The 27033-nt window shown below is 39.3% G+C and overlaps 1 protein-coding gene across 1 annotated transcript in view; it reads right to left on the bottom strand.

The window, feature by feature from the left end:
- The window catches only part of LOC131838611 (uncharacterized), a 156612-nt gene that overhangs the window by 58253 nt on the left and 71326 nt on the right, over positions 1-27033 (bottom strand). The gene's annotated exons all lie outside the window — the stretch shown is intronic.

Below are 27033 nucleotides of genomic sequence, written 5' to 3'. Positions count from 1 at the left end.
GGATGGCTGCAGCTATACGATGGGCCATGGGAATAAGGAATACACTTTATGGTGGCAAAACTACAAGGAGCCCGTGTCCCTGAGGACTTAGAGAGAGCTGCCTTACCAGTGTTAGACTGATTACATCCAGATTTCTACATAAGACAGAAACAAATTTCTATCTCATTTAAAATACTGTAATTACCTATGTCTGCTCCAGCCAAATCTAATTCTAACTGATTCAAAGAGTAAAAGTTTAGTAACTCAGGAGTGGGCACTTCCCCCTTCATCTGAGCTTAAAGAGTTATATAAACGTCACACAAAATTAATCATGGAACTTTAGATACCAGACAAAACTTTCCACTATAAAGATGAGCAAAAGGAGAGCACTCCTTGCATACACAGGAATATGCAGCAATTCAAAAGAAAGGAACCGAAAAGGGATGAGAAAATAGGGAGCCCTAAGAAGCAAAGGAGAACCACAGAAACAATTCCAACTTGGACTGTCAATAAGCTCTAGAAGCTATTGCATCTATAAAACAGGACAACATCTGCAACAAAAAGAAACGAATCTATGTGGAGTACAGTTTTTGTAAATGAAAGGATGACTCCTGGATTTTAGAATGCAATATGCAACGAAGGCAATAAACAATAGATTGAGTACTGCAGAAAGCTGGGTGTCCCTGGCTGCTTGCATTGTACATTCTAAACTTTAAGTTCTCAAGCTGACAGCCTAGTTCACCCACTCTTCCCAGCATCTGACTTTGCTTATTTCACTACGAATATTAAATCTATTAGGTGTGAAATCTCTCTAGCTTTTCTCTATGCATCTACACCCAGTTCCTACCTGCCGGCACTCTGACCTAAAACCCCTTGAATCTAAGAGGAAAATGCATATCTTCCTGCTTTTAAGGCCAGTCTTTTTTTTTTTTTTTTAAATTTTATTTATTTAGTTGACAGAGAGACATCACAAGTAGGCAGAGAGGCAGGCAGAGAGAGGCGCAGCAGGCTCCCTGCTGAGAGCCCAATGGGGGGGGGAGCTCCATCCTAGGACTCTGAGATCATGACCTTAGCTGAAGGCAGAGGCTTTAACCCACTGAGCCACCCAGGCGCCCCAAGGCCAGTCTTTTTATCTCCATCCTTGATCACCCCCTTCTCTGATTTCTCTAAGATCAGAAATTCATTCTTCCTCTGTTCTCTACAGTATTACCTTTTCATTCTTTGCTGAGTCCTTCTGTGCTGATTACAAATACATTAAAATCGTCCATTTTTTTTAAAGATCCTGCAATTCCTTTTTCTCTCTTTTTTAAAGTAATCTCTACATCCAGTGTGGGGCTTGAGCTCACAACCCTGAAATCAAGAGTCACATGCTCTATTGACTGAGCCAGACAGGAGTCCCCAGAATCCTGCAATTTTTCATCCTCCACTAGTACCTCATCATCTATCATCTGTCCAGACATGGTCCCCAAAAGAATAGGAGACACACTCTATTTTCTCACTTCCCAAGCACTGTTTCCTAAATAAGTTGTTAAATAAATTGATTTTCCTTGTTATAAAATATGTTAGTTGTAGAAACTTTGAAATATGTAAAATAACATATCAAAAAATCATCGATATATTTACAACTTAGTAACAATTACTGTGACTATTCTGGAAATTTTCCTGTGCACCTAGTCTTTATATAGTAGAATATAAAATCCAATCCTACTGTAATTATAGTTCTGTAGGCCTTTTCTCACTTTATGTAATACTTTGGAATTTTTCCATGCCATCTAATTTTCTGCAAAAATATATTCACTTAAAGACTTGTACACAGGGCGCCTGGGTGGCTCAGTGGGTTAAGCCGCTGCCTTCGGCTCAGGTCATGATCTCAGGGTCCTGGGATTGAGTCCCGAATCGGGCTCTCTGCTCAGCAGGGAGCCTGCTTCCTCCTCTCTCTTTGCCTGCCTCTCTGCCTACTTGTGATTTCTCTCTGTCAAATAAATAAATAAATAAAATCTTTAAAAAAAAAAAAAAAGACTTGTACACAAATGTTCATAGCAGCACTATTCACGATAGCCTAAAGGGGTAAATAACTCAAACAGCCATCAACTGATGAATGGCTAAACAAAATGTGTTATAGCCATACACTGGAATACTCTTCATGCATAGAAAGGAATGAAATACTGATACATGATACAACATGGATAAATCTTGAAACCATTACATTAAGTGAAAGAAAGAAGCTAGGCACAAAGGTAACATTGGATGATTCTAAATATATGAAATGACCAGAACAGGCAAATTCATTGAGACAGAAAGCAGATTAGCAGTTGTCGGGGGCTGGAGAGAGGAAGAATGGGGAGTAACGTTTAATGGGGAGGGAGTTTTCTTTCGGGATAAGGAAAATATTCTGGAACTAGATGATGGTAATGATGGCACAACATTGTGAATATAATAAATGCCATGGAATCATGTATCTTAAGAGGATTAAAATGGTCTATTTTAAGGTTATATGTGTTTTACCACAATTTAAAAAATTATGTTAGATAATTACAAACAATTACATTGCATGGCCATGGCGTAATTTATTTAATAATCTTTTTATTATACAATATTCAAGTTTTGCCTTTTTTAAAAAAAGATTTTACTTATTTATTTGAGAGAGAGAGAGAGAGAGAACATGTACATGGGGCAGGGGAAGAAGGAGACTCCCTGCTAAGCAGGGAACCCTACGTGTTGATTGATTTTAGGACCCTGGGATCACGACCTGAGCCAAAGGGAGACGCTCAACCAAGTGAGTCACGAGGCAGCCCTAAATTTTGCTTTTAACTCAATATTACAGTAAACTTATTTTATGATTAATCTGACTCAGATTGTGATAAGTGACAGTTGGCTTGGTACACATTTTTAAAATTAGGTTACAGAAGTACTAATCTATTCCTAGTACTCTAGGCATTTTAGTCAGAAATAAGTCCTCAATTTTACTGTGCACCTTTTCAACATCCATTTTTTTAGTTATATTTTTTTCTTGTTTTGCCATAATATATTTTACTTATATATTTTCTTAGAGCAGACTATTCTTGCATTCCTGTTACATATTTTACTTGGTCAAAAGGTAATTCTACCCAATTCTGTGTAGTAGCATTTAAAAAAAATTCTTCCACACATATTCACAAATGAGATTTACAGCAATGTTTCCACGCTGGTGTCTTAGAGTATCTGCAGAACATCAAATACATTTGGAAAACATTTGGGGGGATGCCTTCAAAAGGGTTTCTTTATAGCAGAGATCCTCAGAGGCTGTAATATGCAAACATGTCCTATGAATCTCCAGGGGAAAGATATTAGAATTTCCCACATCTATCTGACTTTAGAACACATTTTTCAGGTCACAAGTATTACTAGAACAGTGTTCCATCATGGGGAAGTGTGTTGCATGCAATACCATTGGGAAATTCCAGCTGCATTTTTCTTGTGGTCTAAAATTGAGTATATTAATACTTTGTTTACTTCATAAACTAAAGTTGGACATCTCTTTATCGTTTTCTGTGCTCTGAAACATATGTTTTCTTTCTCTGTTTGTCAATCTGATTTTGCAGAGGCTTGTCGTTTTTATTCATTTTATCTAAGAACTACTACTGGATAACTGTAAATTCAGTCTCTCTCTCTCTAATCCAGTCACTTCTGTTCTCATCTGCATTATTTCCTGCTGTATCCTCTAGTAGCCTATCAGGAAAATAGAAACCACGACAGTAATGTGAACAGAGAGAATGTATCACAAGGAATCAGTGAAATAAGTATGCAAGGACTTACGGGGCAGAGGAGTCTCTGAGGTGGCACAGAGCCACTAAATACAAACACAGCTGCCAGTCCCCAGAGGGAGCAAAGGAGAAGTTTGAGGTTTTAGGACCTGGAGTCTTAGAGGAGGCAGCTCTGGGAACTTAGGACCTGGTGTCTGAGGAAGAGCTGCTATCTGCTACTGCGAGGTTCTTTGAGAAGGTATGAGGAGGCTGGCTTGGGGAGTGTGGACATAAGCAGGAAATGCGACACATTGCAGCTGCCATGCCGAAGAACTGTTTGTTGTGAGGTGACAGGGAGAGAAGTTGTGATATATTTATATGATATAGATCATATATACATATGCCATATCTTCTTTATTCATCTATTGATGGATACTTGAGTTGCTTCTATATCTCAGTGATTATAAATAATACTGCAATACAGGAATGCATATAACTTTTCAAACTAGTGTTTTTGTTTTCTTTGGGTAAATACCCAGTAGTAGAATTACTGGGTCATAGTGTATTAATTTTTAATTTTTTAAGGAACCTCCTTACTGTTTTTCATAATGGCTTCATTAACATTCCTGCCAACAGTGCACAAGGGTTCCTTTTCTTCCACATCCTTGCCATTACTTCTTTCTTGTGTTTTGATTCTAACCATTCTGACAGGTGTGAGGTGATCTCTTGTTGTGGTTTTGATTTGCAATTTCCTGATGATGTGTGATGTTGAGTATCTTTTCATGTGTCTGTTGGCCATTTGTATGTCATCTTTGGAAAAATGTCTATTCAGATCTTCTGCCCATTTTTTAATCAGACTGGTTTTTTTTTTGTTTTGAGGTTTTGTTTTTTTTTTTTTTTTGGTGTTGAGCTGTGTCAGTTCCTTGTACAGTTTTCAAGTTTCTTCACAAACTCTTCCAAAAAAAGAAAAGGAAGGAAAGCTTCCAAGTTCATTCTGCAAGGTTAGCATTAACCTGATACCAAAACCAGATACAGACAGTACTCCCAAAAAAGAGAACTAGAGGCTGGTATCTTTGATGAATATACATGCAAAAATCCTCAACAAAATATTAGGAAACTGAATCCAACAATACATTAAAATATCATTCACCACAACCAACTGCCATATATTCCAGGGTTACAAGGGTACTTTAATATTCACAAATCATTCAGTGTGATATAGCACATTAACAAGAGAAAGGATAAAAGCCATATGATCAACTCAATAGATTCAGAAAAAGCATATGACAAAATACATCATTCGTAATAAAACTCTCAACAAAGTAGTTTTAGGGGAAAACATACTTCAATATAATAAAGGCCATATATGAAAAACCTGCAGCGAATATCATACTCAACAGGGAAAAACCAAGAGCTTTTCCTCTAAGATAAGGAACAAGACAAGGATGTCCTTCCCTCTTACCACTTTTATTCAACAAAGTACTGGAAGTCCTAGCCACAGCAATCAGACAAGAAGGAGGAAGAGGAGGTGGAGGAGAAACAAAAGCATCCAAATTGGTAAGGAGAAATAAAACTTTCCCTAGTTGCAGATGACATGATACTAAATAAAGAAACTCTAAGGACTCCACCAAAAAACTTCTAAAACTGATCAATGAATTTAGTAAAGTTGTGGAATACGAAATTAATATACAGAAAGCTGTTGCACTTCTATACACTAATAGCGAAGTGACAGAGAAATTAAGAAATAATCCCATTTGCAATTGCACCAAAAAGAATAAAATATCTAGGAATAGACTTAACCAAGGAGGTAAAAGACCTGTACTCTGAAAATTCACTCTTTTAAAGTATACAATTCAGTGATTTTTTTTAGTATATTCATCATGTTGTGCAACCATCACTTCTATCTAATTCTAGAAATTTTTCATCATTCCAAAAAGAAACCTCGTGCCTATTACTAACAGTCACTCTGCATTCCTCACTGCCCCAACCCATGGCAACCATTAATGTCCTATCTCTATAGGTTTACCTATTTTGCACATTTCATATAAATGGAATGATCCAATATATGACCTTCTTTATCTGGCTTCTTGGTGTAATGTTTTCAAGGTTCATTCATGTTATAGCATGAATTCAGTACTTCATTCTTTTCCTTGCTGAATAATATTCCATTATGTGAATCTACCACATTTTATTATTCATTCATCAACTGATGGACATTTGGCTGTTAACATTTTTTTTAAAAAATTATGAATATTTCTACTATGAATATTCATTACAAGTTTTTGTGAGAACAATTCTGTTGAATATATAATCTTTCATTTATTCTTAAACACATGTTCTGTTTAATTATTAGTTATATTTAAAAGCTGATACCTTTACACCAAAGAAGCAAAGGATCTCTATTCAGAAAATTACAGAATACTCATGAAACAAATTGAGGAAGATATGAAGAAATGGAAAAATGTTCCATGCCCATGGATTAGAAGAACAAATACTGTTAAAATGTCTATGCTACCCAGAGCAATCTATACAATCAATGCAATCCCTATCAAAATACCATCAACTTTTTTCACAGAGCTGGAACAAATAATCCTGAAATTTTTATGGAACCAGAGAAGACCCCAAATAGCGAAGGAATGTTGAAAAAGAAAATCGAAACTGGTGGCATCACAATTCCAGACTTCAAGCTCTATTACAAAACTGTATTCATCAAGACAGTATGGTACTGGCACAAAAAACAGATGCATAGATTAATGGAAGGAAATAGAGAACCCAGAAATGGACCCTCAACTTTATGGTCAACTAATCTTCAACAAAGCAGTAAAGAATATCCAATGGATAAAAAGACAATCTCTTCAACAAAATGGTGTTGGGAAAATTGGACAGCTACATGCAGAAGAATGAAACTGGACCATTTTCTTACACCATACACAACAATAGACTCAAAATGGATGAAAGACCTAAATCTAAGACAGGAATCCATAAAAATCCTAGAAGAGAACACAGGCAGCAACCTCTGTGACCTTGGCCACGGCAGCTTCTTGCTAGACACATCTCCAAAGGCAGGAGAAACAAAGGCAAAAATGAACCATTGGGACTTCATCAAAATACAAAGCTTTTGCACAGCAAAGGAAACAGCTGACAAAAACAAAAGACAGCTGACAGAATGGGAGAAGATATTTGCAAATGACATATCAGATATGGATCAGTATCAGATATTATCAGATATGACATATCAGATAAAGGATTAGTATAAAATCAATAAAGAAATCAACCTCAACACCCCAAAAACAAATAATACAGTCAAGAAATGGGCAGAAGACATGAACAAACATTTCTCCAATAAGACATCCAAATGGCCAACAGACATATGAAAAACTGCTCCACATCACTTGGCATCAGGGAAATACAAATCAAAATCACAATAAGATACCACCTCCCATTAGTCAAACCGGCTAAAATCAACAAGTCAGGGTAACAACAGATGTTGAGGAGGATGTGGAGAAAGGTGAACCCTCTTACACTGCTGGTGGGAGTGCAAGCTGGTTCAGACACTCTGGAAAACAGCATGGAGGTTCTTCAAAAAGTTGAACAAAGAGTTACCCTATAACTCAACAATTGCTCTACTTGGTATTTACCCCAAAGATACAAATGTAATGATCTGAAGGGGCACCTGCACCCCAGTGTTTATAGCAGCAATGGCAAACTATGGAAAGAGCCCAGATGTCCATTGACAGAAGGATGGATAAAGAAGATGTGGTATGTATATATATACAATAGAATACTATCTAGCCATTAAAAAAATGAAATCTTGTCATTTGCAATGATGTGGCTGGAACTAGAGGGTATTATGCTAAGTGAAATAAGTCAATCAGAGAAAGACAATTTTCATATGATCTCACTCATATGTGGAATTTAAGAAGCAAAATGGAGGATCATAGGAGAAGAGAAGAAAAAAAGTAAAACAAGACGACATCAGAGAGGGAGACAAACCATAAGAAACACTTAATCATAGGAAACAAACTGAGGGTTGTTGGAGGGGAGGGAGGTGGGGGGATGGGGTCACTGCATGATGGACATTAAGAGGGACACACGATGTGATGAGCACTGGGTATTATATAAGACTGATGAAACACTGACCTCTACCTCTGAAACCGGTAATATGCTATATGTTAATTGGCTGAATTTATTTATTTATTTATTTATTTAAAGATTTTATTTATTTGACAGAGAGAAATCAATAGTAGATGGAGAGGCAGGCAGAGAGAGAGGAGGAAACAGGCTCCCTGCTGAGCAGAGAGCCCGATGCGGGACTCGATCCCAGGACCCTGAGATCATGACCTGAGCCGAAGGCAGCGGCTCAACCCACTGAGCCACCCAGACGCCCCCTAATTGACTGAATTTAAATTAAAAAAAATTTTTTTTTAAAGCTGATACTTTTAAGCTTAGTAGTCTTGCTCCAGATACAGACTTTTCATATCCAGTAGTGTTTGATATTCAGTGTTTTCACTAATGCCACTTTAAATATTTCATTTATTTATTTACTTTAGAGATTGGGAGTGCTCACATGCACATGAATGGGAGAAGGGGCAAGGGGAGGGACAGAGAAGAAAGGGTAGAGGGGAAGAGAGGGGTTTGAGCCATCTTTATGCACTGAGCACAGAGCTGGATGTGGGACTCTATCCCATGACCCCAAGGTCATGATCAGAACTGAAACCAAGTCAGAAGCTCAATCGACTGAGCCACCCAGGCACCCCTTACTAATGACACTCTCTAAAGAATTATTAAAGTTTTAATTTTTTTTCTTTCACTCACTTGCTTTTTAAAAAGTTGAATATTTCAACTTTTGTTTCAATTATAGAGGGCACTGAATGCTATTAAAATGTGTTGAGCTTTTCTTTGTGGCCTAATATATTTTCAATGTTTTATACAATCCATGGATGCTTAAAAGGCTTTGTTACACACATTTTAAAAAATTATATTTTTTGTACTATCCTTTTTGTCTACTTGATATCAGATAATGATAATCATATCTTTCATAATAATTTTGTCTCTCTCAATTTCTCTTTATGTTTCATACAATTTTGGCTTTATATGTTTTTGGTACTTCATTAGTTGACTCATAAAAGTCCTATGAATTCTCTCTTGTGAATTTAACTTACAATCAATATAAATTCAAACTATTTATTTTATTAATGATTTTCTTTTACCCTGAGCACACTCCAGACAAGAGAGTTTGTATGCTTTTTCTAATTACCTTTTCTAGCTAGATTCCTTTGCAATTGTTTTCAGTATTAATACTGAACTGTTTATTATGACAATCATTCAGCATTGATTCTAAGTTTAATTTTGTCCTAAAATATTGCATGTACTGTCCCACACAGAGTGTCTAAAAGGTAAATTATTTATTCTTTGAGGAAAAAATAGTGGAGTGACAATATTTGGACAATGTCTGCCTAATAAAAACCAAAAATGCCAAATATTTATTGAGCATTATCTACAGCTAAGATCTGTCACAAAAATCCTACTTGGATTACATAGTCCTCGCTAAAAGATGGTGATCTTGACCACTTTGTTCCCTGACTCTACACCCCTCACCACCATATATCTTTCTTTGGCAGTGTCTCTTTCCATACCCTGCTGGAAAATCAGGTTCATACAATGTGTCATCCTTTCCTTGCCACAGCTGATGGGAACAAGTCTAGACATCTGACCCAGGGCATCCACCTATAGACTAAGCTGAATCCCTTCTATATTTTGACCCAGAGACCCAAAGACATTAGAGAGTTGTAGGCACTTGGGTGACACATTTATGTGGAGTTCGCTGGGCATTCACCTCCACAACCACATGAATGTTGACAAAGGAGTCTGTGGAAAATTGAGCAAAATGAGAGAAGTAGTGTCAGAGATCACGTGTCTTCCAGAGGAGAGAGAGATGGAAAGACAGCTGTCTGATCACCAGTTCCTATGGAGTTAATTGTACTTCCTATATTTTGTTACTGTGAGATCTCCTTCCCTCCTTTTTATAATCTCCCTTTACCTTCCACTAGTTTTGGTGGCCTTCTGTTTCTTGGATGAGCTCTGATTAAAATGGGGCCCAGATTAGATGCACATTTATCTAGGTGAGACACTGTTGCAGAATGGATTTTCCAAAGAGGGACACAGTAATATCTCCTATACAATATACTCTCCTGGAACCCTGCCATTCTCAGATAAAAGGTGAAATCTATATCCTCTCCCACTCAGTATAGGTGGGTCTTGGCGACTGCTTTGACTAATACTGTGCTATGGAAATGACATTATGTGAATTCCAAGGCTAGGTCATCAAAATGTCTTGTCTTCTCAGGATACTTGCTCTTGGAACCCAACTCTATGCTGTGAGGAACCTGAAGCAATTAGTGGAGAGGTGCACGGAAAGGACCACGGAAGGTCCCAGCCCACAGCCCCCGCTGCGCTCTCCTCTAACAACCAGCAGCGACTTACCAGCCAAGAGAAGGAGCCATTGTGAAAGTGGATCTTCCAGACCTGAGCTAAGCAGCCCAGGCTGATACCACATGAAGCACGGATGGAGCTGTTCCTAGTGAGACCCGCCCTAATTGCAGATTCTTGAGTAAAATAAATGATCATTGTTGTTTTAAGCCACAAAGTACAGGGACTTTTTCCTCCCCTTAGGAACAGATGAGGGACATAAATAACACATTAAGCCACAGTCATTCATTAATACACAGTTTCTCCTTAACAGGGATCTAGCAAAAGGGACACAGAGAGGGACGCCTAGGTGGCTCAGTCGGTTAAGCTGCTGCCTTTGGCTCAGGTCATGATCCCAGAGTCTTGGAACTGAGTCCCACGTCCAGCTCCTTGCTCGGCCGGGAGCCTGCTTCTCTCTCTGCCTCTGCCTGCCACTCTGCCTGCTTGTGTGTGCTCGTGCTCGCTCTCTTTCTCCGACAAATAAATAAATAAATAAATAAAAATCTTTTTCCTAAAGAAAGGGGACATAGAGAAGGAGGCTGTAGGATGGGGAGGCAGAGAACAAACAAAGAGACAAAAAGCCACGTTATAGGTGCCCACAAGGAGTGCACGTGGATACCTAAAGGGCAGTTTAGCAAAGAAGTGGTTGGAAAGGGAAGAAGGACTGGAGAAGAGAAGGACTTCTCATCAGCAGACGTCCCATGAGTGGCTTGGAGGACATGAAGGAGGTGGTGATGGGAAGTGTGAGGCTGACCTGAACTGTCAACTCCTACAGGGTGTGCCCCCAGCCCTTCTCATTCATTACTGTACCCACAGAGGGCGGCACAATGTCACTTGCATAGTAGGTCCTTGATAAATGTTTTAAATTAACTTTAAGGAATGGAAATTTTATAGGGCTCTAGTCATAATATTTGCTTGTAAAGAAGAGAAACCCCACCAAATTAGTTTAAGTAAAAGTGAGTTTAGCATGATGATAAAAGGGAACGTCCTATAATCAAATTGCAGAAGTATAGCAGGGTCCCAAAAGAACAGAAAATATATCCAGTTTCCCCTTTACCTGGAGCCATGTGAATCTCTCCCTTGGGCTTCTTTGTCCATATCTCCTCTACTCTCCCTCTGTAAACTACTCTCCTCTGTCAAGCTTTTAGTTTTTATTCTCCCCAGATTCTACCTGCATGAGGTTTGGGATGGCCATACTGGCTACCCCACAAGCGTACAGCTCTAATGACCAGCAATGAAGACTGGCTCAATCTCTGCCTCAATTTTCAACTCCCAGGAGAGAAACTCTCAATAGCTCATCTTGGCCCACGTGTCTGCAGCAGTCTAAGTAGTTGTGACCTGGCAGGATTCATGCGGTTCTTTGAGTTTCCACTTCTAAATTGTGAGTGAGCCAGATTTCCTAAGACAGGGCCTTGCTGGGAGAGGGGGGAGTGGTGATGCTGTGACATGGATAAGCACAGAGTTAAGGGGATTGCTTTCCACCCTTAAAGGCTTTGGGCCATAGTCCATGGTGCTAAGAAAATGGGTTTAGGATCTAAAACCACCATAGCCATAGAAATACCATCAGCAAGCTTTTAATAATTGGCATCACCTCTATACTACGCATGGTCACTCTCAGCCTATTAGGGCCTATAACCAGCCAATGATTAGTGGCCCTCCCTAACGATGAAGTGCAAACAGTAATCCCCTTTCTAAACTTTCCAGGACTCCAACCTTCTAACAACATGTGTAGAAGGACATAGGAATGTTACTTTGGATCACTCTCCTGTGTTGAGGCAGAAAAGAGAAGAGTCAATTTCTGCAGAGGACCCACATAAGGCTGATGGTCTGGAAGGGTCTTCAGATTCTGCACAGATCCCCTAGTGGCCTGAGGGGGAGGTAGCGCCCACGCTCTCATCTGATTTTCGAGGAGCAGCTCACAATAAAGAGAATCTGGTTACTTATTTTTTACTCTTTGGGCCACAAGCAAAAGAACACATATTGTAAGTTGCAAAGTCAGACCTAGAAAAAGAATGACCTAATAATATGCTACATTTTAATCCCTGCTTGCACACATTTTTCAGATAAAAGGTGATCAAAATGCAAATGGAACAGTTTTTAAAAACTGCACTTCCATCATTCTGGTATTCTGTTCTGTGTTTTAATTAGTGTGATGATAGAAACCTCAAAAGCCATCATGTGGACTAAATGGACAAAACGATTTATGAGTGAAAGCCCCCCAATGCCAAATTTATATCATATTAGTTTTTAAAATGCCTATACATAATTGATTTTTGTTTCCTAAACACACACAAAAACCCCCCCAAAAACAGAGAAACTCCATTTCTTGCATCAAAATACTTTTTTAAAAAATTCTTTTTTCAATCTTTGAAGATCTAGGCTGTTGGTAAACCGAGAGTTGCCTGGTTGACTGACAGTATCTGTCAGAGGCAATGAACTCCACTTCAACGTTGCCTTTATGCTGGTGTGTCAAGTTGTTCAACTGTGACCCTTCCATCTGTTCCAGCTAATCTGAAAGTCATTTAGACCCGCTTCCCCATTCATTTGAAACACAGCACATTCTCCTGTTAACACACATATGCAAAGCTGTCTGCTGTCAGCAACCTTCGGGGTTCTTTTTTGAAAAGTCTCACTTACAACATCTGTATAAACATTTACACAACAGAAAATCCATTTGTTGACTATTAATGCCTCCCTAACTAAATTTTTTTCAGACATTTCTAAGTATAGGGTCATTCTGAACAGACATTGAGCAGTTTACTTCCCCAATTTACTTTTTAAGCAGGAATGATCCCTTGCTGTTGACATGTCAAAAAAATCTTTGTGTTGTATCTTAAGACTTCTTACCAATTCATAGTCTTACTTGCGAGGATTCAATTGACACTGAAAATGCTTGCATAGTCTTTGTTTTTAAGCAAGTTTGGAAGCATGTAGTGAAGTTCATCTAATTTACTGAACGGGAATCTCTGGGATGGGACTCTGGGAATCCATATCCTCAAAAAGTCCTCCAGGGGATTTTGAGAATCCACAGGTCTGGTTAGTTACACTTTACTAAGATGCCTTATACTGCATGATTCTGCTTTCGTATTTGTGTGAGTCATATGATCCCATTAAAGGACTCAGAACTTGAATAAAGTACTTAGTGAAAGGTAAAAAACAAAACATAATAAAATAAACAAAAAAGCTTATTTGAGTGATTTACCTGGATGTTTCTTTGCATTGTTTGTAAATTGAAACTGCATTTAGATGGGATGCATCAGGAATGCTCCTATGATGCTAAATGAATTAAGACCTCCTTTGGTCCAGAACTTTAAAATTGCTTTGCTTTATTTTAAACTGGTTCCTTCTCTGTCCTCTGTCCAGATCTATACTGCATTTCTCAGGTCTGGCCTCAACCATGACATTGAATCTCTGTGTGACCTTGTCAGTAAAGTTAATTCTCCTCTCTGAGATGTAGTTTGAGTGAAGTAAGAGAAGATGATCTCAGAAGTCCCTTCTGGCTCTGACATTCTTTGGGCACCAAAAACAAGTTCTATATATCCTTTTCCTCTCTGATAAAATTACCTCCAACCCAGAACATTCATTATCTCCAACCATATCTGGTTCTCTCACTGTGGTTAAAGGACAGGTAAGCCTTCTGATAAGTTATATGACCTCGAACAAATCATTTAATCTTCTCAAGCTTTAGTTTCTTCATTTGTAAGACCTAAATAATATCTGCTTGAGTACGAAAGTAAGTACAAAAAAAGATAAGTGAGAAGTGTTTCCTCAACTGTAACTTGTTGTATAGATGCCATTATAATTTTTATTGTAATTATTAATACTGCTCCTATTGCTCATAAGTTGGTCCTTCTCTGAACCACCATCATAAATAAAGTGCCACCTTATAAATTACTGTTTAGGAAACCTATGTAGAAAAATGAAAGTGTACTGTAGACATGTGTATCAAAAGCTTCAAAAACACAACTTTTGGCACAATAATTTTACTTTTTTTTTGAGAGAGAGAGAAAGAGTGTGTGTGTGGGTGTGTGTGTGTGTGCATAAGATAGGGGGTGTGCAGAAGGAGAGGGGGAGAGAGAGAATCTTAAGCAGGATTAATGTTCAGCAGGGAGCCAAACAAGGGGCTTACCCATGACTCAGAGATCATGACCTGAGCCAAAATTAAGAATCAGACACTGAACACACTGAGCCACCCAGGTGCCCCACAATAATTTTTACTTCTAAGAATGTATCGAAATATATGTCCTATACTTTGTATAAGGCTATCCAGCAAAGCACTGTTTATAATAGCCCATATTAAAGCCAATCCAATGCCCATGAGTACATTATTTTATAGTCATCACTGAACTACTCTGTAGTATTTCAGAAATGGAAGGAAATAGAAATGGAAGGAAAACTTCCAAACTCATTTTATGAGGCCAGCATCACCTTGATCCCAAAACCAGACAAGGATCCCATCAAAAAAGAGAGCTATAGACCAATATCCTTGATGAACACAGATGCGAAAATTCTCACCAAAATACTAGCCAATAGGATTCAACAGTACATTAAAAGGATTATTCACCACGACCAAGTGGGATTTATTCCAGGATTGCAAGGTTGGTTCAACATCCGCAAATCAATCAATGTGATACAATACATCAATAAAAGAAAGAACAAGAACCATATGATACTCTCAATAGATGCTGAAAAAGCATTTAACAAAGTATAGCATCCCTTCCTGATCAAAACTCTTCAAAGTATAGGGATAGAGGGCACATACCTCAATATCATCAAAGCCATCTATGAAAAACCCACCGCAAATATCATTCTCAATGGAGAAAAACTAAAAGCTTTTCCGCTAAGGTCAGGAACACGACAGGGATGTCCATTATCACCACTGCTATTCAACATAGTACTAGAAGTCCTAGCCTCAGCAATCAGACAACAAAAGGAAATTAAAGGCATCCAAATTGGCAAAGAAGAAGTCAAATTATCACTCTTCGCAGATGATATGATACTATATGTGGAAAACCCAAAAGACTCGACTCCAAAACTGCTAGAACTTGTACAGGAATTCAGTAAAGTGTCAGGATATAAAATCAATGCACAGAAATCAGTTGCATTTCTCTACACCAACAACAAGACAGAAGAAAGAGAAATTAAGGAGTCAATCCCATTTACAATTGCACCCCAAACCATAAGATACCTAGGAATAAACCTAACCAAAGAGGCAAAGAATCTATACTCAAAAAACTATAAAGTACTCATGAAAGAAATTGAGGAAGACACAAAGAAATGGAAAAATGTTCCATGCTCCTGGATTGGAAGAATAAATATTGTGAAAATGTCTATGCTACCTAAAGCAATCTACACATTTAATGCAATTCCTATCAAAGTACCATCCATCTTTTTCAAAGAAATGGAACAAATAATTCTAAAATTTATATGGAACCAGAAAAGACCTCAAATAGCCAAAGGGATATTAAAAAAGCCAAAGTTGGTGGCATCACAATTCCGGACTTCAAGCTCTATTACAAAGCTGTCATCATCAAGACAGCATGGTACTGGCACAAAAACAGACACATAGATCAATGGAACAGAATAGAGAGCCCAGAAATAGACCCTCAAATCGATGGTCAACTAATCTTCAACAAAGCAGGAAAGAATGTCCAATGGAAAAAAGACAGCCTCTTCAATAAATGGTGTTGGGAAAATTGGACAGCCACATGCAGAAAAATGAAATTGGACCATTTCCTTATACCACACATGAAAATAGACTCAAAATGGATGAAGGACCTCAATGTGCGAAAGGAATCCATCAAAATCCTTGAGGAGAACACAGGCAGCAACCTCTTCGACCTCAGCCGCAGCAACACCTTCCTAGGAACATCGCCAAAGGCAAGAGAACCAAGGGCAAAAATGAACTATTGGGATTTCATCAAGATCAAAAGCTTTTGCACAGCAAAGGAAACAGTTAACAAAATCAAAAGACAACTGACAGAATGGGAGAAGATATTTGCAAACGACATATCAGATAAAGGACTAGTGTCCAAAATCTATAAAGAACTTAGCAAACTCAACACCCAAAGAACAAATAATCCAATCAAGAAATGGGCAGAGGACATGAACAGACATTTCTGCAAAGAAGACATCCAGATGGCCAACAGACACATGAAAAAGTGCTCCATATCACTGGGCATCAGGGAAATACAAATCAAAACCACAATGAGGTATCACCTCACACCAGTCAGAATGGCTAAAATCAACAAGTCAGGAAATGACAGATGCTGGCGAGGATGCGGAGAAAGGGGAACCCTCCTACACTGTTGGTGGGAATACAAGCTGGTGCGGCCACTCTGGAAAACAGCATGGAGGTTCCTCAAAATGTTGAAAATAGAACTGACCTATGACCCAGCAATTGCACTATTGGGTATTTACCCTAAAGATACAAACGTAGTGATCCAAAGGGGCATGTGCACCCAAATGTTTATAGCAGCAATGTCCACAATAGCCAAACTATGGAAAGAACCTAGATGTCCATCAACAGATGAATGGATCAAGAAGATGTGGTATATATACACAATGGAATACTATGCAGCCATCAAAAGAAATGAAATCTTGCCATTTGCAACAACATGGATGGAACTAGAGCGTATCATGCTTAGCGAAATAAGTCAAGCAGAGAAAGACAACTATCATATGATCTCCCTGATATGAGGAAGTGGTGATGCAACATGGAGGCTTAAGTGGGTAGAAGAAGAATAAATGAAACAAGATGGGATTGGGAGGGAGACAAACCATAAGTGACTCTTAATCTCACAAAACAAACTGAGGGTTGCCGGGGGGAGGGGGTTTGGGAGAAGGGGTTGGGATTATGGACATTGGGGAGGGCATGTGATTTGGTGAGTGCTGTGAAGTGTGTAAACCTGGTGATTCACAGACCTGTACCCCTGGGGATAAAAATATATGTTTATAAAAAATAAAAAAATTAAAAAAAAAAAAAAAGAAATGAAATCTTGCCATTTGCGACAACAGGGATGGAACTAGAGCATATCATGCTTAGCGAAATAAGTCAAGCGGAGAAAGACAACTATCATATGATCTCCCTGATATGAGGAAGTGGTGATGCAACATGGGGGCTTAAGTAGGTAGGAGAAGAATCAATGAAAGAAGATGGGATTGGGAGGGAGACAAACCATAAGTGACTCTTAATCTCACAAAACAAACTGAGGGTTGCTGGGGGAATGGGGGTTGGGAGAACGGGGGTGGGGTTATGGACATTGGGGAGGGTATGTGCTTTGGTGAAGTGTGTAAACCTGGCGATTCACAGACCTGTACCCCTGGGGATAAAAATATATGTTTATAAAAAATAAAAAATTAAAAAATTAAAAAATAAATAAATAAATTTTAAAAAAAGGTATTTTGGGCAAGTATCTAATGACTTAGAACATGCTCATACCACACAATAAGGAGCAAAAACAGAGAAAGATGCAGATTTGCATTTCAGTATTAAGGTAAAATATATTGTCTAAACAGATCTCAAAGAAAAAAAGTATATTGAAGTATTTACAGTGTTTATAAACAATGGAAGCACAGATAAATTATGTTTTCTATTTGTCTCTATATTATTTTGGTGAAATGTATTATTTTGGTGAAACTGCAGCACATTCTCCCCTCCCAAGTTTCATATCACCACCAAACACATATCTAGTATGCCCTGTGTGTCTGTGCCCACCATTGGACATGATGGAGATAAGGAGGTGTAGAGCATGGCCATAAGATTTGAGCTTATAGTCTAGAAGGAGAAAATGTTTCTTATACAGAGAAATGCAGTAATAATGAGTCTTTAGAATAGTACAAGTGAATTTCCATTTGGAATTAAGAGAGGAATTTTCTCAAGATAAAATAAATAAACTGTTAAACCCTGCAAGAACTGTTACTGAGGTAATAAGCAGTTCACAGAAATATTTTAATCTGATTCAAGTCTTCATAGACTGTACCTTCTTTTTTTTTTTTAAGATTTTATTATTATTTATTTGACAGGCAGAGATCACAAGTAGGCAGAGAGGCAGGCAGAGACAGAGGGGGAAGCAGGCTCCCCGCCGAGCAGAGAGCCTGATGCGGGGCTCGATCCCAGGACCCTGGGATCATGACCTGAGCCAAAGGCAGAGGCTTTAACCCACTGAGCCAACTAGGCACCCCTAGACTGTACCTTCTCATCAGGAAATATGGAGTATTTTAGTTTAATCTAATGGTCTTGTCAAATGATGTCCCAGCCCATATTTGCCTAAATAATAGATAAAATTTAATTCCCCAGCAATCCATTGCTAAGAAGTGAGATACCCAAGAAAGAATCTGAAGAGTCTTCAGATAGCATGAGGCAAACAAAATCACATGTGGGTGCCTGGATTCATCTAGTTACTCTCACTGTGTCCCCTAAACTCAGGGGTACAATTCCACATAGGCTGGAGCTAACATGAGGAGATAAAGAACACTTTCTATCCAGCCCAGAATCTTCTACCTAAGGAAGAAAACAAATGAAACATAGTTGGAGGCTGTGATATTGGACCTATAATGGAAATTCAAATAAAATTCTCTACAGAGCTGTCCTAGCTTCCATCTTCCACAGCATCATCTTCTATTTGTGATTAGATTAGAGTTAGAACATCCATTTAGATGAGCACATCCAATTTAAAGCATGATGGGTCATGAACTTCAGTTGCTTCCAGTGGCCAAACAGTGCATGGAGACATGTGGACTGGATAGACAGAAAACACTGATGTGGTGCCACAATAAGATGGATAATATGTGTCTTACCTAATGGCACACTATTTAATGTAAACAGCACCATGCTAGCACAACACTTTTACATCTGTCAGCTAGATTGGCCTCCTTCTCCAGCAGCCAGTGTGTACTCTGCATAGAAGAGCCTATGGAGAAGAAAGTCCACCAGCCCATTACTCATGGTTCTAGGTAAGGGTCATTAGTTGTTTTTATTTTTAAGGTTTTATTTATTTATTAGACACACAGAGAGAGATCACAAGTAGGCAGAGAGGAGGCAGAGAGAGAGGGGGAAGCAGGCTCCCCGCTGAGCAGAGATCCCGATGGTGGGGCTCGATCCGAGGACCCTGAGATCATGACCTGAGCTGAAGGCAGAGGCTTAAGCCACTGAGCCACCCAGGTGCCCCAAGGGTCACTAGTTTTCCCACCAATTCCAGTTTTGGTCCCTGGGAGTGGTTCCTCCTCAATAAGGAATAGAAAAGAATAATATATAGAATATATATAGAGAGAATAAGGAATAGAAAAGAAACTGAGAGATAACCCCACATGGCCAGAAAGTTAGGCAGAACGAAAGCCTTAACCAGAGGAATATAAATGAGAGAAACCACACCAACCCATCAAAGAACTGAATAGGAGTTACTGGTCTCCATTTAGTGTCCCCAGATCATGAGACAAATTGCTCTGTGCCACTGGCTCTGACTGGAGACAATTGTGCCCCTAGGAGCTATTGGGCAGTATCTAGAGACATTATTGATCACAACCTTGGACAGGGATGGGGGTGGCACGTGACTGGCATCTAGTGGGTAGAGCCAGGGATGTTGCTAAACATCACAGAGCCCACAGGACATTCTCCCACAACAACAACAAAAGATGTCAACAGTGTGGAATTTAAAGTGAGGGGTCTCTTTACAGTGAGTGATTAGGAAACAGATCTGCGGAAATTACATTTGGGGTGAAATCTGACTGATCCAGAGGACCCAGAAAGATCTAGAGGCAGAGTGGCCCAAGCAAAGGGAACAATAGGAGCAAAGACGCTGAGGTGGGAACAAGCTTGGTATCGTTGAGGACAGAAATCTGATTAACCCTGCTTCCCCTTGCCTTATTTGCCATGGAATTTGCTGCACATAAAAATGAACTGCAACACAAATTTTAAATTCTTAATAGCACCTTTAGCAATCATGTTATAAATGGGGAAACTGAGACTCAGAGAGTCAAAGTAAGGTAAGGTCACATAACAAATCAGTGGCAAAGTACTTAGATCTGACTGCCATTTTTGTATCCTTCTTGGACATGATGGTTTAACCATCACTGATTTTGTTTTCTATCCCTTATCTACATAACATTTCTCTAAATAAAACTTACTCTGTAAGTACTTTATGTATGATATTAAAACATGTTATCTTATAAAAGTGCACTGCATGGGATGCCTGGGTAGCTCAGTTGGTTAAGCAGCTGCCTTCGGCTCAGGTCATGATCCCAACGTCCTGGGATCGAGTCCCACATCGGGCTCCTTGCTCCGTGGAGAGCCTGCTTCTCCCTCTGACTCTGCCTGTCACTCTGTCTGCCTGTGCTCGCTCTTACTCGCTCTCTCTCTGACAAATAAATAAATGAAATCTTTAAAAATAAATAAATAAATAAAAATAAAAGTGCACTGCATTATCTAATCATCATCACGATACTCTAAGGGAGTTCTGACTACCCCACCCCTGTTTTACAGATAGTGACTTGGAGATTCAGAGAGGTGAGCATCCAGCCCAAGAGGACAGAGCTCATTAGTGGAAATAAGAAGTAACCCAAATCTGACTGGCTTTGAGTTCCTCTCCTGTGCAATGTGACCTCTAAGTTAGATACCTTCCCAAAGTCACTTGAGTGGTGGGCCAGCTAAAGTCTTCTGGGACTATGGATGGACAAAAGAGGACTCAAGGCTGACCATTAGGAGCCCTCTGGGTTTGATTCCAGGTAAAAGAACACTATTTTCCAAAGGTAGTCAGCGCCTCCCGGGGTGTGATCCCTACCCCCCCCCCCCAGGTTTACTGATGTATAACTGACTAGTGAAACTGTGTATAATACAGTATGTGACATGATTTAATATGTGTATACACTGTGAAATGATTTCCACAACCAAGTTAATTAACACATCCATTACCTCCTAGTACCGTGAGAGAGAGAGAGAGAGAGAGAGAGTGTGTGTGTGTGTGTGTGTGTGTGTGTGTGTGTATGTGTGTTTGTACGGTGGGAACACCTAAGATTTACTCTAGAAATACACTCTTGCTAACTATGGTCATCATGATGTACATTGGATCCCCAGAACATACTCATCTTATAACTGAAAGTTTATATCCTGTAACTAACATCTCATTTTCCCCACCACCCAGTCCTGGGCAACTACCATTCTACCCTCCGGTTCTGAACTCAATTTTTTAGATTTAGACATGTAAGTGAGATCATACAGTATTTCTCTTTCTGAATCTGGCTTATTTTACTTAGCATACTGTCCCCCAGTTTTATTCATATTGTCGCAAATGGCAGGATTTCCTTCTTTTTAATTACTGAATAATATTCCATTCTTTATGCATTCATCTGTTGATACTTACATTGTTTCCATATCTTGGCTATTGTGAATAATACAGAAATGATCATAGGAATGCAATATCTCTTCATGAAACCGATTTCATCTCCTTTGGATATTTAACCAGAAGTGAAACTGCTAGACCATAGACCATACTTCTATTTCTAATTTCTTGCATTTTTTCATACTATTTTCCATAACGGTTATGCCAATCTGTCTCCTGATCAGCAAGGTACAAAGGTTCCCTTTTCTCCAGATCCTCACCAACACTTGCTATCTCTTGTCTTTTTGATAACAGTCAACCTAACCAGTAATAGGTTATATCTTGTTGTGGTTTTGATTTGGATTTTACTGATAATTAGTGATGTTGAATATCTTCTCATGTACCTGTTAGCCATCTCTATGTCTTCTTTTAGAAAAAATGTCTGTTCAGGTCCTTTACCCACTTTTTAATTGAGTTGTTTGTTTTTTGCTATTGAATTGTATTTGTTTATCATATATTTTATATATTAACCCCTTACCAGATGTGTAGTTTATAAATATTTTCTCCTATTTTGTAGGTTTCCTTTTATTTGTTGTTTAGTTCTTTCACTATACAGAAGCTTTTTGACTTAATGTAGCCTTATCAATTTATTTTTGCTTTTGTTGCCTGTGCTTTTGGTGTCATATCCAAAAAATCATTGCTAAGACTGATGTTAAAGAGCTTTTCTCCTATGTTTTCTTCTAGGAGTTTTATTTATTATATTTATTTTACTTATTATTTCAGGTATTACATTTAAAATCATCTCAACTGATGCAGAAAAAGCATTTGTCAAAATTCAATATCCCATCATGATAAAAACTCTCAACAAATTAAGTGTAGCTTAATATAATAAACCTCAACATAATAAAGGCTATACATATATGACAGGTTCACAACTAACATCATTTTATTCTTTTTTTAAAAGATTTTATTTATTTATTTATTTATTTGAGACAGAAAAAAAAAAGAAAGAGTGAAGACAATTAGGGGGAGTGGCAGGCCGAGGGATAGGGTGAAGCAGACTCCCTACTGAGCAGGGAGCCTGATGCAGGGCTCTATTCCAGGACTGTGGGACCATGTGATCATGACCATGATCAATGTGAGATCGTGACCAGAGCAGAAGGCATAAACTTAGCCGACCGAGCCACTCAGGCACCCTGCCAACATTACTTTCAACAGCGAAAAGCTAAAAGCTTTTCCTCTAAGATCGGGAACAAGACAAGGGTGCTCACTCTTACCAATTTTATTCAACAAAGTACTAGCAGTCCTAGCCAGATCAATTAGACAAGTAAGAGAAGTAAATGGCATAACATTTGGAAAGGAAGTTAAATGGTCTCTGTTTGCAGGTTACATGATCTTACAAATAAAAAACCCTAAAGAGTCCACTAAAAATTTGTTAGAACAAACAAATTAGGTAAAGTTACAGAACACAAAATCGACATATAAAAATCAGTTGTATTTCTAAACAGTAAAAACAAACTAACCAAAAGAGAAATTAGGAAAAGAAAAAAAATCCCACCATGATTGCATCAAAAAATAGTAAGATACTTAGGAATTAATTGAACCAAAGTTCATAAAAGATATGTACATTGAATACTCTGTGTAAGACTTTGATGAAATAAATGGAGGAAGACACAAATAAATGGAAAGGTCCTGTGTTTATGGATTAGAAGAATGAATACTGTGAAAATGTCCATACTACCCAAAGTGATCTACAAATTCAGTATAATCCCTATCAAAATTCCCATGGTATTTTTTCACAGAAATAGGAAAAAAAAATCCTAAAATTCATATGGAACCAGAAAGACCTCAAAAGCCAAAGCAATCTTGAGAAAGAAAAACAAAGGTGTAGTCATCACACTTTCTGATTTCAAACTCTATTAAAAAGCTATAGTAATCCACACAGCGTGGCACTGGCTCAAAAACCTATGGACCAGTGGAACAGAATAGAGAACCCAGAAATAAACCTTCACATATACAGTCAACTAATATTTGACAAGGGTGCCAAGAACACTCACTGACAAAAGTACGGTCTCTAGTAAATGACTGGGGGAACTGGGGTGTGATCTGAAGTGTCAGGAGAGACCGTGTTGCAAACTCACCACACCCATCTACTCAGTCATGCTCTGAACTGCTCAGCTTGAACCAGGGTCAGATGTTCTAGAACAAAAAAGCAGGCTTTAAATTTATTTTTAAATTTTTAAATAAGTCAGGAGACTTACATCCAAGTCTCCTGAGAGGCTTAACACAGAGGTTTTTCATTCTAATGCTGAGGCACAAGATAGATGGGTCCACCTCTGTCAGCAAACAGGGTTTGATGAGCTGGGGAAGGAAAGAGAGAGTATGGAGTGGCCAAGGCTGGCATGGACATCAGGATACCCCAAACTGATACCACTTCACCTCACTGCCCCAGAGCCAGCACAGGAAGGGCTCTGTCACTACTGGCTGAACTAGGTAGAACTGTACTGCGTTTACTCACAATAAGGGTAATTACACTTAAGAGAGTTCCTGAGACAGTCCTGGCTTATGCCTGTTGTCTTGGCATAATTATTCATAATTATTCATAATTCACAGCCAACGCTCGCACTGTCCCAGGTAGGATAACACATTATAGGCTCAGGAGCCCCAGGCCCCCTGGGCCATAGCAGCAGGGCAGCCCCAGGCAATGTTGAGGGTGGTATCTGGCTGAGTCTCAGCCTCTCTCCACCTATACACTGCTTAAGGGGCAGTGAATCAGCCCAAACAACATACCAGCAACCAGCCAGATGGAAGCAAGGTTCTATTCAATTGTCGCCATCAGGTCCCAGGTCCCTAATGTGGCCGGAGAGGACATCTATTGCCATCAACTGTCATTCATTCCCACACCTTCTACAAAGGCTCCTGGTCTGTGCTTAGGAAACCACACTCCCAGCACTATTAAGCCATGGGGACTCAGGCATGAACATGTGACCCAGGCTGGTCAAGTTCGAATCCTTGGTCACAGGGTTTGGTTCAAGGCTGGGCATATGACCCAAGCCTGGCCAATTACAGTTCAACACTGGATTGCCCACATTTGAAAAAAATATCTCTGCTACAGGGTGCCAGACAACCTCAAAAAGCTGAATCTGGTTGGACTGCTGAGAAATTAAGTGAAAGCCTGGTGTCACTGGGAACAATATTTCCACTGTGAGAGGAAACCCCATACAAGAATGGAATCAACACAGGGGAAAGGCAGAACAGAGAACAGGAGAGAAGGAGATGAATCCCAAGAACAGTGTTTAAACTCCTGCATCCAGGGGGCCCACAGCTAGTATTGCCCTAAGTTTTTTAGTTAAACCAATAATTCCCCCCCCCCCCTTAATCAAATATATGTTGGATTTCTATCTCCTGGCAAATAAGAAAGACAATCCTGGCTAATATCAAGACATTAACAAAAGAAACAGTCACCTTTTTGAATTAAGAAACTTGAGAACAGGTACCAAGCAGGCAGTGTCACAGAACCCAGCCTGAGACATGATCATCAAAGTTTATCCTGAGCTGAGCAGCGGGCTGCCCAGGCTGCTTGAACGCTTCCTGTGATGCCAAACTTGCTCCCAGAAGCACTCTCATCTGTCGCTGGCAGACCCAGATGCTCCAACGGAGCTGCTGTGCCCCCTTCCCCCCACTCCTGGCAGCTCCAACAAACAGCTTCTGAGTCCGTCCGCGGCAGTCACAGAACAAGCCTGCTTGCTCTGCCTTACGCAATGCTTCAGGTATCTGAAGGCAGATCTCTTGCTGTTCAGAGACAGCCGTTCCCACAAGCCATGGTTCCGGAGCCTCTATCAGTGTTCGGGAGGCCTCTGGAGATCTCTCGGAATGCACTCCACCCTCTAATTATAATCATTACCACAATAGCCAGGATAGCTTCAGCATTTACTATTAGCCAGGCAATGTGCTACATTCTTGCCACAAGCTTTATATCATTTAATCCTCACAACTGCCCTAGATGAGATGGATACTATTAGTATCCCCATTTCACAGATGAGAAAATGGAGGCTTCGAAGAATCAAATTCAGACTACATTTGCCACTACATGATACTGCTTTTATGGCCTGTGGCAAGGGCCTTATTTTGCACATAGGAACTTGGGTATTAACTCTGTACCATACTGCATTGGTACAGACAGCTACATAATATCAATACAACAATCATGAGAAAACACATTTATTTCTACTGGTTAAAGCCCCAAATTTGTGGTAATTTGTTACAGTGGCCACGGGATGCTAACAAAACTGCTGAGTAGTTTTGACTCCTAATTCCCTAAACCAAGGATGCAACTGTATCTTCCAATCTTAAGCCTGCAGCAGTCTAAAAAATCACACCCTCTACGTGTATAACCATGCAGCTGCTAACATGCAGACCCATCTAAACACAGGGCCCATCTATGTCAGAGCGGGACTCTGGTTTCACAACAGGTATTACCAGACAAAGGTGTGGTTCAGTAAGGAAGTTTGGGAAATTGAGTTGAAAATATGTTTTTGAAGTTTCTCTATTACAGGACTTCTCAGAGCCTTTAACATGCTAACAAACTCTGTGAGTCTCCAAGTGAATGTGGTCTTTACCAAGCTATTTGATTCCAACCCTTCTAAGGGCAAGTGTTGAAAAGACCACAGTTAGAAGGAAAATGTCCAGCCCAACCACCTCATGGCCTTCATTATAAAACTGAAGTCCACTATTGTTTTGCCAAAATCCCACTGCTTGCTGGTAGAGGCATGTTCAGAGTTATAACCCAGGCCTCCTAACACTCTTTATTTTTTTTTTATTTAAATTCAATTAGACAACATACAGTACATCATTAGTTTTTGATGTAGTGTTCAATGATTCATTAGTTACGTTTAACACCCAGGGCTCCTCTCATCACACGCCTTCCTTAATGCCCATCCCCCAGTTACCCCATCCCCGCACCCACCTCCCTTCCTGAAACCCTCAGTTTGTTTCCCTGAGTCCAGAGTGTCTCATGGTTTTTCTCCCTCTCTGATGACTTCTCATTCAGTTTTCCCCTCTTCCCTTATGATCCTCTGCACTATTTCTTATATTCCACATATAAATGAAACCATATGCTAATTGTCTTTCTCTGATTGACTTATTTCACTTAGCATAATATTCTCTAGTTCCATTCATGTCGATGTGAATGGTAGGTATTCATCCTTTCTGATGGCTGAGTAATATTCCATTGTATATATGGACCCCATCATCCTTATCCATTCATCTGCTGAAAGACATCTTGGCTCCTTCCACAGTTTGGCTATTGTGGACATTGCTGCTATGAACATTGGGGTGCAGGTACCCCTTCTTTTCACTGGGGTAAATACCCAGTAGTGCAATAGCTGGGATTTATTCCTGGGATGTAAGGATGGTTCAACATTTTCAAATCAATCAACATGATAGATCACATTAATAAAAGAAAACACAAGAACCATATGATCCTCTTAACTGATGCAGAAAAAGCATTTTACAAAATATAGCATCCTTTCTTGATTAAAACTGTTCCA

The sequence above is a fragment of the Mustela lutreola genome, chromosome 1, assembly GCF_030435805.1.
Source record: "Mustela lutreola isolate mMusLut2 chromosome 1, mMusLut2.pri, whole genome shotgun sequence".
Classification (NCBI taxonomy): domain Eukaryota; kingdom Metazoa; phylum Chordata; class Mammalia; order Carnivora; family Mustelidae; genus Mustela; species Mustela lutreola.
Note: the sequence above shows the minus strand (reverse complement) of the source record. Positions and strands in the feature narration are given on the sequence as shown.